Source organism: Sminthopsis crassicaudata, chromosome 5, assembly GCF_048593235.1.
Source record: "Sminthopsis crassicaudata isolate SCR6 chromosome 5, ASM4859323v1, whole genome shotgun sequence".
In the NCBI taxonomy this organism is placed as follows: Eukaryota; Metazoa; Chordata; class Mammalia; order Dasyuromorphia; family Dasyuridae; genus Sminthopsis; species Sminthopsis crassicaudata.
In genome coordinates this window covers 65,957,309-65,974,559 of record NC_133621.1, presented here as the reverse complement: position 1 = coordinate 65,974,559, position 17,251 = coordinate 65,957,309, and the positions used below count along the sequence as shown (strand labels likewise).

Sequence of the window (17,251 nt, the reverse complement as noted above, 5' to 3'; positions counted from 1 at the left end):
ACAGGTATAGTGTAGTTATTTATTTCCTCTACCATACTCAATACTCAAAAATACTTAAAATACAAAAGATGTGAACTTTCATGAAAGTATGTAACCCATCACTCTTGTTATGTAACCTCTTTGAGGTTACACAGCTTTTCTGAGACAGTTTCCTCGTATGCAAAATGATTTGTTACCTTTTTCACAGAGTTTTTATCAGGTTCAATTAAATAAGCTTTTTGAGGGCAGGAACTGCATTTGCTTTTTATTGGTACCTCTAGCACACATCATGATGCCTGGTACACAGTAAAAACAATATATTTTTGCTTGTTTGCTACATATATAAATAATCTTGGGAGAAAATAAGGTGATAATCAAAAATAGGTTGAGATAATGAACACTGACAACAGAGAAGAGGCAGAATTTTTGGATTTTTATTTTTCTTCCATTTTCTCTGCCAGAGGAGAATAATTTTGCCCTAGAAATGATAGCAAGTAAGTGAAATGAGCAGAACCAGGAGATCATTATACACTTCAACAACAACACTACATGATGGTCAGTTCTGGTGGAAGTGGCTCTCTTTAATAATGAGATGAACCAAATCAGTTCCAATTGATCTGCAATGAAGAGAACCAGCTACACCCAGAGAAAGAACTATGGGAAATGAGGACGGACCACAACATAACATTTCCATTCTTTCTGTTATTGTTTGCTTGCATTTTTGTTTTTTCTTCTCAGGTTATTTTTACCTTCTTTCTAAATCCTATCTTCCTTATGCAACAAGATAACTATATAAACATGTATACATATATTGTATTTAACATACTTAACATGTATGGGACTGCCTGCCATTTAGAGGAGGGGGTGGAGGGAAGGAGGGATAAAAGTTGAAACAGAAATGTTTGCAAGGGTCAATGTTGAAAAATTACCCCTGCATGTATTTTGCATATAAAAAGCAATAATAAAAAAGAAGAAACCCAAAAAACAAAACAAAATAAAACAAGATAGCAAAACAAAGACAAATAGGAGTTGATACTTAAGATATGTGGGGAAGAGATAATTTCAAGGAAATAGTAAAGTGAGCATGACTAGAGAAAGGGAAAAGAAATTTAAATGACTTCTTCCTTTTTCTTTTTCTTTTTTTAAAATTCTGAACTTAATAAACACATATGTGAACATTTCCATGTATAATAAACAGAAAAAAAGGAGGCAGCTACATGGTGTAGTGGATAGAGCACCAGCCCTGAAGGCAGAAGGGCCAGAGTTCTAATCTGACCTCAGACACTTAACACATTTTAGCTGTGTGACCCTAGGCAAGTCACAACCTCAATTGTCTAAGGAGAAAAAAAAAAGATTATATGTGAAACTATGATAGATGGCTTTTTTTTAAATAAAGGAATTTGGTTATGAAAGGGAAGAGATAGAGAATATTAGCTTCTTATTTTAAATAATTACTCTTGTTAAATAAATTCTCTAGTGAGTCCATGGTGATACACAGTTGCAGAAGAAAAAAGCTTTGGCAATTACTCCTAATTCTGATCAAATGTCTTTTCTCATCCTAACTCTTCCCACTGGGGACAGACACAGTCAAATTGCCAAATTCCAGTCTTGGTTCAACCCGAAATCTTCCTTTCAGCTCTAGTCCTGGTAGAGTGCATCTCTTAAAGGCTTGACAACTCCATACATTCCCTCCTCCCACCAACATACCTCCAGCTCTGAGCCTAGCCTCCCAGCACATTTCCATTGGCAAAGTTGAAGATTGGGCTACCACTTACCCGTGTTCCTAGTTCCACTGAATCCTAATTGTCCTAGTTTGATTGGGAATTGCCCAGTGATGGAGCTCAGATAGCCTGAGGATGAAGAATATGCCTAATAATGACACTCCCCCCCTCCCCCAGTGTTGGTCATTCTTTTCTTTCCATATCACTAAGAGGACCCAACTACTCATCCAATGCCTTTTGAACCAATTGGGAGCTCTGTAAATTCAGCCAAGTCTCATTTGTTCTGTCCTACTTCCCCCAAGTCCTCCTCTTCCTCAGATTCTGAAAATCAGGTCCTTGTACTTCCCTCCATATTTAATGCTGTCTCTCTTGATAACTTCCTGGTTGTTCGTAAAATACTGTCCTTTCCTTGGAAATTAAAAAAAATATTTTTTATGAGTTTAAAAACATAGGGACTTTTTCTTTCTATGCTTTTGAAAAACTTTCTTAGAAAACTGCTCAATGTCCAAGTAGAGGTGCTCCTTCAGTTCAGACAAATACTTTCCCAATTATTCCTTCCATATAGTCTTCCATTTCTTTGATCCTCCTTTTATGGGTAGGTAGGCTGTTATTGAGCTCTATTATAGGAAGGCCAATTTTTTTTTTACCCCTAGTTTTAGAATAGAATATGCCTGAAATGGGTTTTCTGAGCTAATGTTTCTTTTAACCTTGTGGATTTTTTTTTTCAGATTCATGGACATTTTTTCCATTTAAAGTAGTTTGTTTCCCTTATTTACATTTGCAAGGTAATGTCAGATTTTCTACTACATCAATGTTTTCTTTAGGTTTTGGGGGAAAGATGTTGTAATATTTGTTCATTTGGTCTATTGTTATTTTATTTTTTTAATTTGGTTAGCTCATTGTTTTTCAAGCTGATCTTGCTGGAGTTGTTGCTGCTCTTTTGCTTTGTTTAAAATGTTTCTCCTGGCTTTTTTGATGTGCTTAGCTAGGCAGAGCATCCGATTAGTCACCCCGACTTCTCATGGGGAATGTGAGTATTTCTTTTAAAGTGAAATCCAGATGAAAGCAACATGGAGACTATATTCTCTGATTAGGAAGGGAACCTCTCTTGTACAGGAGTCTTTGGTAACATCCTAATATAAGAAGTAGAAAGTGAGGGGGGAATAGGAGAAGGGAATAGGAGGCCAAGGAGTATAGTTGAGTGGTTAGGTGGACATTAAAAAAAAGAATTGATCAGCATCAAACCATCTTAAAGCAAATTTTAAGCATTTTTTCCATATATTTCCTTAGTTTTTTTTTATTTGACCTGTATTTCAATTACTAAAATGTGTGTGTGTGTGTGTGTGTGTGTGTGTGTGTGTGTGTGTGTGTGTGTGTGTGTGTTAGGGATGGGGGTTAGCATTTATTTTGATCTTGTTTTAAAATTAACCTATAGATTTAGTGGAGGGAGCACTGGATTTGGAGAAATCATTTCTCTGGGCCTTAATTCCAATACCATAAAATAAAGGGTATAGAATAGATCATATCTAAGGTTCTATCTATTATCTTAGGACAAATAAATCTGAATCTTAGTTCCAAAATCCAGTTTCTCCTTAAACATGAGATTAAATGTTAGTCTAACTGAAAAAAAAATACCTATTTTTAAAAGCTTATTTTTTATTGATGTCACTTTTATTTCCAGATAATAGAAGGCTTTGCCTCCACCTAGCCAGTTATCCCTTGTAACAGTGACAAAAGAAAAAAAATTAGCTCACGTAAGCCAATTTTAGCCATCAATTGTGTCTGTCAATATATGTAATATTTTATTTTTATTATTTCCTGTCTTCCAAACAATGGAAGGATAACATTTTTTCATGGCCAAGCTTGGTTAGTATGATTACACAGTGATCAATTTCAATTTTTGTTTAGAAAAACCCACTTTAAGGAAACCTGATCTACTATAGACATATCTCAATTTATAAGATAGATAATTTAGGCAATAATCATCTACAGTGGGAAAGAATTCTTTAATTTAGAAAAAGGGATTCATATAATGGTCTTTTCTTTTTGGAAGCTCTTGTAATCTCCAGATGAGAGTCAAATAAACTTAAGCCTAAAATCTTAGCAGACACTGCCAACTAAGAAGCATTTATGATAGAACAGGGAAAGAAAAGAATCCTGAAATCATAATGGAAATTTATTGGGAAAATAGAATTTGATTTTCAGAAATACTAATTCATATGTAACATATTGGGATCTTCTTTTTGTTTGTTTTTTGCTTATATTTTCCCCAGTTACATTCAAAACAATTAAAAAAAAAAGATTTTTGAGTTCTAGGTTGTCTCCCTTATCCCCACCCCACAATTAAGAAACCACATATGTGGTTATGCAAAACATTTCCATAAAAGTCAAGTTGGAAAAGAAAATATGGATCTCCTACCCTAATGAAAATAAAAACCCTCAAGAAAAAAGAAGTTAAAAATAAAGATAGAGATAGAAAGAGAAATAGAGAATGCTTTGATCTATATTCAGACATAATCAGTTCCTTCTCTGGGTTAGGATGTTTCATAATTAATTCTTCAGAGTAGTTGTGGATGATTATACTACTGAGAATAATAGTCATTTACAGCTGGTCATCTCAGAACATTGCTATTACTTTTTATACAGTATTTTTCACTTTGTTCATAGAGGACTTTCCAGATTTTTTTCCCCTAAGAGCATCTTGTTCATCATTTCCGAACAATAATATTCCATCAAAGAGACTTATTTCAATTTTCTTTTTACAATTACTATTGCTAATTGTATTTCCCCCTATTTATTCTCTTTCTTTTCACCCTGTCCCTCCTCAAAAGTGCTTTGCTACTGACCACTCCTTCTCCCAATATGCCCTCCCCCCTTCCCATATCCTATTCCTATTTTCCTGCATAAATAGATATTCAATATTTCTATTGGATCCTTACTGAGTATGTATGTTGTTTCTTATTTGAGCCAATTCAGATGAGAGTAAGGTTCACTCACACATCCTTTCCTCCCCTTTATCCTCTCCACTGTAAAAGCTTTTCCTTATTTCTTTTTTTATGTCAGATAATTTGCACCATTCCACTTCTTCCTTTCCTTTTCTCCCAGTATATTCCTCTCTCATACTTTAATTTTATCTTTTTTTAAAAAAAAGATATTACAGGATCATATTTATTGAAGGAAATGAGGTATATCAGTATGTTAAATACTTCTAGAACCATCCTGACATTTCCACAGTGCCTGATATAGGAGGGATTGGCGGAGACACATGCTTCATTCCCAAGTCTGCCACTAACCCACTGTGTGTTTTTTGGTAAGTAATGCCATCTCTTTGGGCTTAGTTTTTCTTACCTATTAAATGACAAGATTGGGAGGAGAGAACATCAAAACTCTAAAGTTTTAGACTTTTCTCTGAGATATGACACAGGGTTAAGGAAGAGGAAAGATAGAGAAAGTAGCTCATCGTGGATAAGTACTTCTGGTGATATCAGATGGCTGGAAATCACAGAACACCAATGGCTTTCAAAATTTTAAATTGTGGGTTAAGCCAAGGTCAGTGAAGGTTATATAATGGATATGAATAGGTTACAATACATTTTGAAGGGAGAATTGTGCAAGAGAAACATTGGAAGGAATTTCACATAAAGATATAATTACAGATAAATATATAACTATATGTATATATAATTATATATATGTATATGTTGTAACTATATATAAATCTATAAAACCATATGGAAAAAAGGGTGGGCTTTGAGTGCAAGGTACAACTGGCTGATAGCTCAGATGCTCCATTATTATCTGCACAAAATCAAAAGATCTATAGAAAGCACCTCTTCCAACCCCCACTCCCTTTGGAGAACTGATGGGAAGAAAATGACCAAGACATTTAACATGAAAAGATGGGAATAGGTTGCAATGTGCAATGGTTTACAGTTTGCAATTTCCAGACTCAGCTGGGGTACCACTTTCTACATGAAGTCTTTCTTGATCTCCCCAACTGCTAGTATTCCCCTCCCTGAATCCTCTCACATTCATGTGTATATGTGTGAGCATATGAATAAATACACATATATGTGTGCATATTCCTGTAAGTGGATAATGTATCTCTTATTACAATGTAAGCTCCTTGAAACAGAGGCCATTTCACATTAATTTTTGTATCCCTGATGCTTACTTAATACCTCCCACATAGTAGAGGCAGGTAGGTGGTATAACACAGAGAAGTAGACTGTGTCTTTCTCTTTCTGTCTCTCTGTCTCTCTCTCTCTCTCTGTGTCTCTTTCTCTGTGTGTATGTATATGATATAATCATATACCTACTATATTAGGCACTTAATACTTATTAAGTGAGTGTTTGATTGAATAAGATGTACCCATCTCATTACCTTCTCCTCTTATAAAGATTACTATCTGGCTGCGTTTGGTTAGCACTTCTCATTTATTTTCCCCAGGACATTTTTCACACTCCCAAAATATTGAAGAGTCTTTGTTTACATAAATTATATCTACCAAATTAGACAAATTAGTCATTTTAATTTCATAGACCCTTAAAAGAGTTTTGGGGACTCACACTTTGAAAAACAACTGATTTAGATTAATGATCTTTGTGAGTTACTATGTCTAAAATACCCCATATCCAAGTGGTTGATCTCTCTCCACAAAAGTGGGCTAATTCATATAGGCTGCCCCATACTCTAAAAAGGAGTTTTTAAGCTGGGGTCCACAAACTTTTAAAAATTGATAACTATATTTCACTATAATTTATTTCCTTGTTATTTTATATGTATAAAAAATGGGTAACCAGACCATCAGAGGGAGATATAGAATATAGAAAGTTTTCTTCTGGTAGGACTTGCTACAACTTGTATACTGCTGAGATAGCCTTTGAGAATCTAAGGTCATTTCCATACTGAAAGAAGTCTTTTGATAAAGACAACTTTAAATGAGAGCTGGTTAAGTCAAACTGTCCGTTTCAAACCCAACATTTTCTTTTGCTGTTACTAACAGAACCTAGCTCTCTAAGTATTTGGTCAAGTGGTAGTTTTCATTTCATTAACTCTTCCAATAATGATTCTCCTGAGTTCAAAAGCAACAAGCCTGGAGGCTATCTGGACACCACTTTCTGCTGGTGAAGACAAAGAATCATCTGACAATAAAGAGCCCTGACTAATTTAAAGTCCCACCAAATAAGGATGGGAAAACTTTCAACTTTCTTCCCCTTGGGGAATAAAAGACAGCTGCTTGCAGAAGTTATGCATTCTTACTAAGCAGGGGCCAAGAAGAGTGAAGACAATTATAGCTTGAAGAGGAGCCTAACCACTTAGGTCTTTCAAATTGAGTTTTCTTCCTTTAAAAGAAAAAAATCTCTCTCTCTCTCTCTCTCTCTCTCTCTCTCTCTCTCTCTCTCTCTCTCTCTCTCTCTCTCTCTCTCTCTCTCTCTCTCTCTCTCTCCCCCTTTTCCTTTCCCTCTCTCTCCCACAAATTTAATGACCATCAGATGAAACAAAGTCAAACAAACAAGAGAAAGAAAATGAGATGGCAGATAAAACTAAAAATCTCAAACGGTTTCTATTTTGTCAAAGGGAAAAAATACATGGATAATAACAGCTAAAATTTATATAGTACTTCTCTCCCCACCCCTTTAGTGAGATAATTGGAGTTGTGACTTGCCCAAGATAACATGATAGCTGGTAAGTGTGAAGTGTTGGAACCACATTTGAACTCAGGTCCTCTATCCACTGCATCAAGTAGCCACTTCCTATAGAATTTTTCTTTACAGACATTTGGGCCAAAGACCTTGAGAGGTGAGTGCTATACTTTCCTGTTTTTTTTCCCCTATTTTGTGCTCTTTCTTCTCCTCCTTTTCTTCTTCCTCCTCCTCCTCCTCTTCCTCCTCTTCTTCTTCCTCCTCTTTCTTCTTCTTTGATTTTCTTCTATGCACTTATCCCATTTTATTGGGATAATTTAAGAAAAACACACAATTGGAATCAATATATGTGTTCTTCTGATTTAGTTTTATTAATTTTAGAGGTCCCTAGCATCAAAGATTTATAGGAAAAAGAGACCTCAGAAGGCATTGATCCCAAAGTACTCAATTAATTGATGAGGAATTGAAGAGCTGAGAGGGAAGTTCATTTACCCAGGATGACATAGATAATAGATGACAGAGATGGAATTTGATCCCAGGTTTCTGACTGTATGGGGGATCATGGTGCCATTGGATAGAGCTCCAGGCTTGGAGAGGAAGACCCAAATTCAAATCTTATCTCATATATTTATTAGTTGTGTGATTCTAGGCAAGCTACTTAATGCTGTTTGCCTCAGTTTCCTCATCTGGAAAATGAGCTGGAGGAGGACATAACAAACCACTCCAATGTATTTGCAAAAAAAACCCCAAATAGAGTCATAAAAAATTAGGCATGATTGAAAATGACAACAATCCAGATACCTTCCCACTCTGTTATATGGATCTGTACCTCTTAGCATTGACTTTCCCAAATGTATTTTTCTGTAGAGAGGAGACACAGGAGTTTGTTGAGTAGAGAAGAGTGACAAGGGCAGATCTGAGTTATAGGAAAATGCCTTTGATGGCTGAATGTTGTTGTTCATCCTTCATTCTGGAAAACTAATGTTTGAAAACCAATAATGTCAGGAAGGTGATGACTGGATTTGCATGTGAGTTGGATGGACTGAGTAGGATAAAGATGAGGCAGAGAAACAACCTAACAGGTTACTAAAAATACAATTATTCTTTCTCTATTGCAACTTTCCCCACTTTGGTTTTGATATATCACAGGTCAGCAAGAGAAACTAAATGGAATTTGCAGGGAGTTTTACAGAAGTCAATGACATGAATGACAGCAGATGATGCAAAAAAATTTTTTTTGAAACTCAGAAATGGTAAAATATGTGTATATTATATAATCTCAACCCAAATTTTATACTAAAGCACTGTAAACACACCATAAAAGAAAAAGAAAAAAAGTTTTCTTTCCTTCTTGACTCCCTTTCTCTAGATTGAGGCTAAAGGACTTAAGTCTAGAGGAAGATTAGGAAGTCATCCAGCATGATTTGATAATTTAATGAGAGTCTTGAAAATCTTGATGAGAAGTATTCCATGAGACATCCATGAAGGAAAACCCAAGAGAAAGCTGGAAGGCTCAATTTCAGAGCTTTTAATGATTTGGGGCACCAATGTCCTGGAAAAGTATATGTACATTTTCTAATAAAGAAGGAGCAAATAGCAATATTTTTCACCCAAGTTAAAGAGTGTGTGTGTGTGTGTGTGTGTGTGTGAGTGTGTGTGTGTAATAGATATCACCTAGACTAGAGCCCTGAGGAAAAGAAAAAATAATCAGGAATTTTTGCCTTTGAAAGTGAAGCCACTGAAGGAAATAATCCCACTGCTGGAGGTTAGAGCAGAATTGAGCAGGAAAAGATGGATGCTAGTTCATGAGGTTAGTTATATATATATATATATATATATATATATATATACACACACACACACACACACACACACACACACACACACACACACACCATGATATATGATATCTGTCACCAAGGAGCTGTGTGAATGTTGGTCAAAGCCCTTCACCCTTCTGGATCTCAGTTCCTTCATGTGTAAAGTGAGGAGATGGACTATGTGCTCTCGAACAATCCCTTCTCCCTTTGATCTTATGGTGGGATAATCCTGGAGGTCCTTTCCCTGAGTGATTCTAACTTTCCATTCCCATTTACAAAGCTTTATTCAGTGAACATGCTGATCTCCATTTCAAATTCCCCCAGGCTACACACCAGGCTGTCATATTTAAAAGTATATAAAAGCTCAAAGTGTTTTCTCTAGTTCATGAAAAAGATTAAAACTCTTTGTGAAAGTTGGTTCAAGCCAGCAAAGGAAGCCTTCACACCATGGTCAAGCTCAGACAGCCCCTTCTTGGTCCAGAGGAATGACTCCTTTTTTTATATATTTGGTGCTTGAGAATTAGAGCACAGACTTTAATTATTTTAAGGACCCATCATTAGAATACTGGCCATTAAAGCCAATCTGGTTCAGACCCCCAAAAACACTTATTAAGCATGTATTAAGTGTAATATAAGGCTCTACAGATACAAAAAAACAAGTAAAAAGTTCCTGTCTTCAAGGCACTTTCGTTCTTTTGAAGGGATACATTGTTGATAAGTAAACAGAAACTTCATACAGAGTAATTTTAAGAGGGAGAGAGAACTAACAGCTGGGGGGAAACAGGAAATTTCCTCTTAAAAATCTATTAATCTCTACTTTTGAAACTGCAAAACACAAGGGAGAGTCAAGGACAAAACAATCCCAGCTGGGTATTGATACAATGAACAAAAGCCAGGGGCTGAAGTTGGAAAAAGTTGAGTTCAAATGGGATCTCTTTCACTTAACTGGGCAAGTCACATAACCCTGTTTGCCTCAGTTTCTTCATTTGTAACATGAGCTGAAGAAGGAAATGACAAACCACTCCAGTGTCCTTTCCAAAAAAAAAAAAAACCCAAATGAGGTCATGAAGAGTCAGGAATGCCTGAAAATGATTGAACAATGCTAAACCTTTTACATGACACTTTAAAATTTATAAAACTCTTCATATACATACGTTGTCTCGTTTGATCTTCACAACAACCTGGGAGAAAGTATTATTATCTTTTCTTATTTCTTTTAAAAATAATTTTATTTTATTCTGAACTTAAAAAATAAGTATGTCTATAACATAGTAGAATAGAGGAAAAAAGATGCTTGCATAGGAAACTGCAAATCTATTATGTACAACTTGTTATTCTTTTAAAATATATAATTATTGTATAACCTTTTTTTTTTTGCTTTTTTCTTCTCTTCCCCAACCTAAGAAGGAAGATGCTGTCTGTATCCAGATAAAGAACTGATAGACATATGTATAGAATCTGATAATTGAATTAAATTGAATGATTTTAATTATACATTTATTTATCAGTTCTTTATCTGGGTGCAGATAGCATCTTCCTTCATAGATCTTTTGTAGATAATTTGGGTGTTTATACTATTTTATTATAATAATATAATATTCATCCTATAATTACAAGTATATAACATTACTATTATGCTATTACCTTAAAAAGTATTTCTTAAATTCATATCCATCTTACTACTCTTCCACTAAACAAATGAACACATACACAAATGCCTTAAAACCTATATCTATGAGATATCCAACTCATTGGAAAGATTCTCCTTTGTTTTCCTCCTTCATTTTACATGCTACAGTAGAGAGAGGAAGAAGAGTTCAAATTCAGCTTCAGACATTTATTAGCTATTGGCTTTGGGCAAATCACTTAATTTCTGTTTAGTTCCATTTCCTTATTCATAAAAATTGACATAATACTAATATCTACCTCCCAGGAGTGTTGTGAAGAACAAATGAGATAATATTTGTAAAGTACTTATCATAATGCCTAGAACACAGTAAATACTATATAAATATTAACTATTATTATTTTTATTATTAAACTTGGTTTTGTGATAGCATGAACTGCATGCTAGCAAATGGGAAATTAGATTTAGTTTTTTGAATGGGGAGAAAGAAGGCAATAGGGCAATGTATCCTACAAATGTTTTTCTAGGTTTCCTGGGTAATAGACATGAACTAAGAGTCCCAAAGTGTTCTGGGATCTTTATTTTATGAAAATTTCTAATATATGGATTATGTAGAATTAACACTCTATTTCTTAGCAGCACTTAGTAGTGAGGTCATCAGTTTTAGCCAGAAATGTAGCATAAGAAGAATTCAGAAAAAGATTTACTCTGTAGGCCTAGGAGACCCGAATCATAAAGAATTACCTAATGGGCCAAAAAACCTGATGTTATGGCCATGTGGGAGTTTTAAATTTTCATTGAAAAAACAAGTTATTTCTATAAGCAAAGTTCTAAGGATAGGAAATAAGTCTTAATTTAAGGATTTCAAACTAGTAAAAACTTAATTTCCTTAGGAATATAATCAAGTTTCTATTTTAAGAAATAAATGGGCAGGAGGGAAAAAAACCACAAGGTAGCCCAAAAGTCTTGATGTATTTTAAGTTTTTAGTGACAGAAAATTCCTCTAAAACCTTTGAGAAAAATTCCTCTAAACCTATCTGGTCCATCTTGAAAGGCAGTGTAATTTATGTATCAGGTACAGGATGGCCTTTGGAATAGGAAGATCTAGTTTTAACTCCTGTCTCTGCCTCATATGAGTTATATTAATATTGGTCTCCTTTGTCATCCTAGGTATGTTACCTAGATAATTTATTTTGTACATTTATCAATTTGAAAAAGGGTCCAGAGATTTCACCAGACCACCAAAGGAAACCATGACACATGAAAGGGTAAGACTTTTTGTTTACAAACTTCAGTTTGCAGGTTGGTTGCTAATCTCCATTGGCAGGAGTTTCTAATAGTGAGAAAGTTGGACTCCACACTTGGTTCCCAGGACTCTCATAGGTTAAGTCTTTACTCTTGCCAGCAACTAGGCGTCTGTGGCAGTAATCTCCTCCCCATGGCCCCATGTGGGTCCCCTCTCCCTTTTTCCAGAACCCCTTTGTATATTGTCTTCTGTCACCATATTAGTGCCTCTAACTCTTAGCACAGTGCATGACACATGACGAATACTCATTCTCTCAATTTTCTACCTTTCTCTGTCTCTCTTCAGAAATTCAGATCATTCAGTGACACAGAGGGCACTGAAGGACACTCTAAGTACTGTTAAGGGTTTGTAACATCGATTTCATCATTAACTTTCCCTTTGGCAAACCGTTCCTGCACTTTGTAGATGCAGTGCTAAGTTTCACCCTTTGATCTGGGTCCAGTCAGAGATTGGCTTGGATTTTCCAGGATAGAGTGCCTTACTCAGAGCTTGTCTTGATAGACTTGTGGAATAATACGAGCCTTCTGTAACCAAGCAGACCTTTGAGAAGATAGGATGAAGAGCAACCACTTTAAGTAGAACCCTCTGGTAAGTACATTAAACTGCTGGTTTCACCTAAAGGGCACCATGGTGGATATGGCCCCTCAGCCAAGTGTTGCCTAGTCTTTCTTTTTTTCAACAGAGATAAATTTCAGATTTTCCAGGCCTCTTCCCTATGCCCCAGTTGTTCAGTTGTTTTCCTTCAGTGATGTCTGAATCTTTGTGACCCCATTTGGAGTTTTATTGGCAAAGGTGCTGGGGTGGCTCCCCAATTCCTTCTCCATCTCATTTTACGGATGAAGAAATGGAGGCAAACAGTGGTAAGTGACTTGCCTAGACTCACATAGTTATTAAGTGTCTGAGGCTATATTTGAACTTAGATCTTTCTGACTCCAGGCCATGATGATCTACCCACTGTGCCATCTAGTTGCCCTCGTGTCTTAGATTTCAGACTGGGGAAAGCCCTTAGTGGTATTGTAAGTGGTGAAGGCAAAATTATCCTGTGAAATCCAGTGCTGTAAAAACAAAACTAAAACATGAGATTTCCTCAGCAGGAACCCAATGTTAGGTCACTCAGGGCTATCCATGGCCAAAATGCATGCAAATCAGAGGTGGTCTCTCCAGAGCTCTGCTCTGCAGATAAGAGAGAAAAAGACATTAGCTAAATCAGAGCCAGATGGTGTCTTACTCAAGCAGGTTTCTTAAACACAATGGAGTGTTTAAGAAACCACCAAAGAAAGAAACTTCCCAAACCTGATAGTTTGGAGATGGACTAAATTCAAATGATAAAAGTATTTCACAAAGTTTTGATTTTGTTCTTTTTAAAGGAACACTATTATGCTGCAATAACAGCAAAAGTCGTATAGAAGAAGTCAAGGTTCAAGGTCAAATCCTGATAGCTGTGTGACCTTGTCTAAGTCACCACCATCCAGAGCCATTTTCTCTCATTAAAAATGAACAAAACAGTCTGTGTAACACAGGACAAATGCTTTATAAAATTTAAGTATAAGTTATAGGTATCATTATGATGAACATTATTACATTTAGCTACTATTATATTACACTTATACTATTGAGAGGCTCCCCCTCCCCCCGTTCTACTACGTATTTCTCATGCCAAATGTACAGAGATCATATTAGGCTGACTTTTATTTGCTAATCCCAAGTGACATGACTGGTAAGTGCTAGACTTAAAGCTGATCCCATCTACAACATAAGTTACAATACCTGCCTTACAGGATTATATGGAGATTCAAAATAATAATGGATATAAGAGGATCTGAAAGTGTTTAAATTATATATATATATATGTATATTATTATGTTTCTTATCATTATCATCAAATATCGAGCTCCTATTATATGATGGGCGCTCAATGTTGTAAATACACTTTGTTGTCCAAATTGAAACTTCCCAGAGGAACTTGAAAGTGAATAAATCAAAGATAAAGATGCAAATAATGTAACTGAGAGCATTTGGCCCCATCCTCAGTCAAACAAATTGGGAGAAAAAGTTTCAAAGTGCCAGATGTCTCTGAATGCCAAATTTTATTCTTCCAATACTGACTAGTGTTGGGCCCACAAGAGACACTTAATAAAGGCTTGCTGAATAAGTGAATTAAAATCTCAAGCACTCCCATCACTGAAACTAACCTGAAATCAGATAAGAAAAGATAAGAGGTCTTTTGCCAGAGATGTTAGGGAAACATCTGAATTCTTAAAATAAAAATTGTCTTTTTTCTTCATTAGATTAAAGAGCACAGTTTTAAAAAAAAATGATGAGATGGACATCCTCCAAATGAGATGCCATTCTTGTTATGGAAGGAGAACAATTATTGTACAAGGGATGTTTTGGGACTCTGCCTAAATTGATGAAATATATTTTCAAACTTCACTTCAAAAGCAAAGTCGTGTAATCTGTTTTCCTGACTTGTGACATATTTGCCCATTTAAACAAGACAACAGATGAGTTATTTTAGCAGTTTGATGAAATGGAATATTGTGAAAATGTTAAGGTTTACACCCTCAGGGGATATCTCAGTTCTCAGAGCTATGTAATATTACAATCCTTTAATGGGTCCATAATCTCATTAATAGGTATGCTCCCTCCATTAGTGCAGATGGCAACTCCCTCCTGCTCCTGTCCCCCCAATGCTTGCGCTTTCCATCAGCTACTTTTTATGTTCTGCCATTAGTCTATGTAAGAGGATTCATTCATCCAATGTGGTGAAAGACCTCCTTGGTCAGAGGTTCTTAAATTTGTGTGTGTGTATGTGATGTATCACTTTGGCAGGCTAGACCTTTTAAAATCTATTACTTTCAGAGGAATTTCTGGAGGAACGCAGGGGGGCACCAATAATTGGAGGGGATAGCAAATAGGTGGCCTAAGGAGGTTAAGAACCACACAGTTTTTAGACTATCTGAACTATTAATTTAACTATTGACCTGGAATAGACTTACTTCTGGAAAATTGTAATCAGAGACCCTGACATCAAAATCTACCTCTGACACTTATTAGATTTGTGACTTTGGACAAGTGACTTAATCTTACTAATTCTCAATTTATTCTTTTATTGTATTATATGAATTGAGTCATATCCCTATTGATATTGATGCTGCAAATGAAACCAGAAGGTAACAGTAAGGTACAGCTAAATTATGGGTTGGCTTATAGGTTTTTGGAAAAACCAAGAAAGAAATGAGCTACATTGTTTTTATCTTGTATACAAAAATAATGAGATCTTCATTTCATGTGCTACTTGCCTTGCAGTGTTCATGATGAAGTTACATAAAGACCAATAATGATGATATCAACATCTGCTGTAGAAGATGAGGTGGTAAAAAAAAATTCTGTGAGACACTGCAAAAGAACCTCTAAATTTAATCAACATAAATGTTGATATTCAGGGATTTCATTATATAGGTTGTTAGCAAGAGGACAAATAAAGTAGAAAGTATGGTTCAATTTTAAGAAATGATAGAGGCTAATGGCTTATCAAATGCTCAAAAGGATATCAAATTTTTTTTTTTCAAAATAAGAGTTGAAAAATCACAAAGAAGACAATCACTGAACAATTATTTCAGAAAAGTGAAACTGAGCATTAAATTATAATTAATAAAAAATGACTGGTTACCAATTGATATGATTCCAGCTGTTTGTATCTTCTAGCAAAGGTAAAATGAATAGGAAGACAAATTAGAAGAAAGGATAAAAGTGAGACGGAGACATTGTACAATTATTATATCTCTAGTCTGATGTATTCCAACAAGCTATTGATGTTGCAGGAATGGGAGAAGATGAAACACATTGATTCTGATAATCACAATTATCTACAGATATTTAACCAACACAAAGCAATCACTACAACAAAGAGGCCAAAAGAGTTTAGGAACTCCTTTAGTCAGCCAATATTTGTTCTCTTTGCCAAGTGGAAATATGGTAACGAAAGATTACTGTTATTTAGAATATATCACTTTCAAAGTATTACAAAGACGGATGGCAAAAGATCATAAGCAGCATCACCTCACAACCTAGTGAAGAGCTGTGTGAGAGAAAGAAGTTTGCAGAAAGCTTGGCATGAGAACAAAGCTAGACCATACCAAATGGATTTATTGACAGAGGCAGAAAGACAACAATTAGATGAAAAATGGAGCAGATCTGCCAGTATTTCTATATGGAACTATTTGTAAGAGAAAATTTACAATGAGAGAAACTCTCTCTTTCCTATTTTTTTTTTGAAATTTGAATAGATCTGAAATTTATGTGATTACTCTCTCAACATTAGATATCACATCCTTCCCATATCCTCTCATCTTATATGACTCTTATCCATTCCCTCTTATGAATCTTCCACAGATGGTTCATCCAACATATTAGGGTCCTTCCTGTAATTTTATTTATAATGCATGGATTGAATTTCAGTCTATTCCATTTAACATAGATTTATTTAATAGATACTATATGCCTGGAATTATGATAGGTACTGAGAAGATAGACAAAAAAAATGAGAGTATTTGCTTTCACAAAACTTAATTTGTGGGAAGGGGGAAGAATAACATGTGCACAGATAAATGCAAAATACATACAAAATTGACTTAAAATAATTTTCTTGGGGGATCAGGCACAATCACTAAGAGCCAAGGAAATTAGGAAAGGTCTCTTTTAAGAGCTGGCACAGGAGTTGAGGCTTGAAATGGTGATACCATAGAGTCTCTCCCTCCTTCATATTCCTTCTTCCTCCTCCTTGCCTTAATATAACTCTAGAACTCCCACCCCTGGAGGTTTGAGAGGTGAATGTGAAGCAGGAGGGCATTCTAGAGATGGGGCACAGCTTATGCTAAGACAAGAAAAGGAATGTAATACTTGGGCTACGTTTGGCTAGAATGTAAAGTACCTAAGGAAGACTAAAGTACAATTATCTTGGAAAAGTTGATTGAAGGCCAATTGGGAAGGGATTTAAATGCCAAAAAGAGAAGCTGACATTTTTTCCTAGGGGCAATAGGGAGCCACAGAGGTTTCTTTAGCAGAAGAATGAAATAATCAGATTTACCAAGCATTCAGAGCATATATCTTTGTCCTGTCATAGACCATCCCATTTCTTGGTTGGCAAGAT

The 17,251-nt window shown here is 35.5% G+C and overlaps 1 long non-coding RNA gene across 2 annotated transcripts; it reads left to right on the top strand.

Moving 5' to 3' along the window:
• The first annotated feature begins 2,677 nt into the window (after nucleotides 1-2,677).
• LOC141542548 (uncharacterized) lies at nucleotides 2,678-15,930 on the top strand. Of its 2 annotated transcripts, none has more exons than XR_012482197.1 (7): nucleotides 2,678-2,730; nucleotides 4,852-5,010; nucleotides 7,345-7,503; nucleotides 11,964-12,061; nucleotides 12,385-12,687; nucleotides 12,782-12,959; nucleotides 15,409-15,930. It is a non-coding gene; the product is annotated as an uncharacterized LOC141542548 (long non-coding RNA). The 2 variants fall into 2 exon arrangements; XR_012482196.1 differs by lacking the exon at nucleotides 11,964-12,061 and adding an exon at nucleotides 12,089-12,176 and having other exon boundaries at nucleotides 15,409-15,929.
• Nucleotides 15,931-17,251: the final 1,321 nt, after the last annotated feature.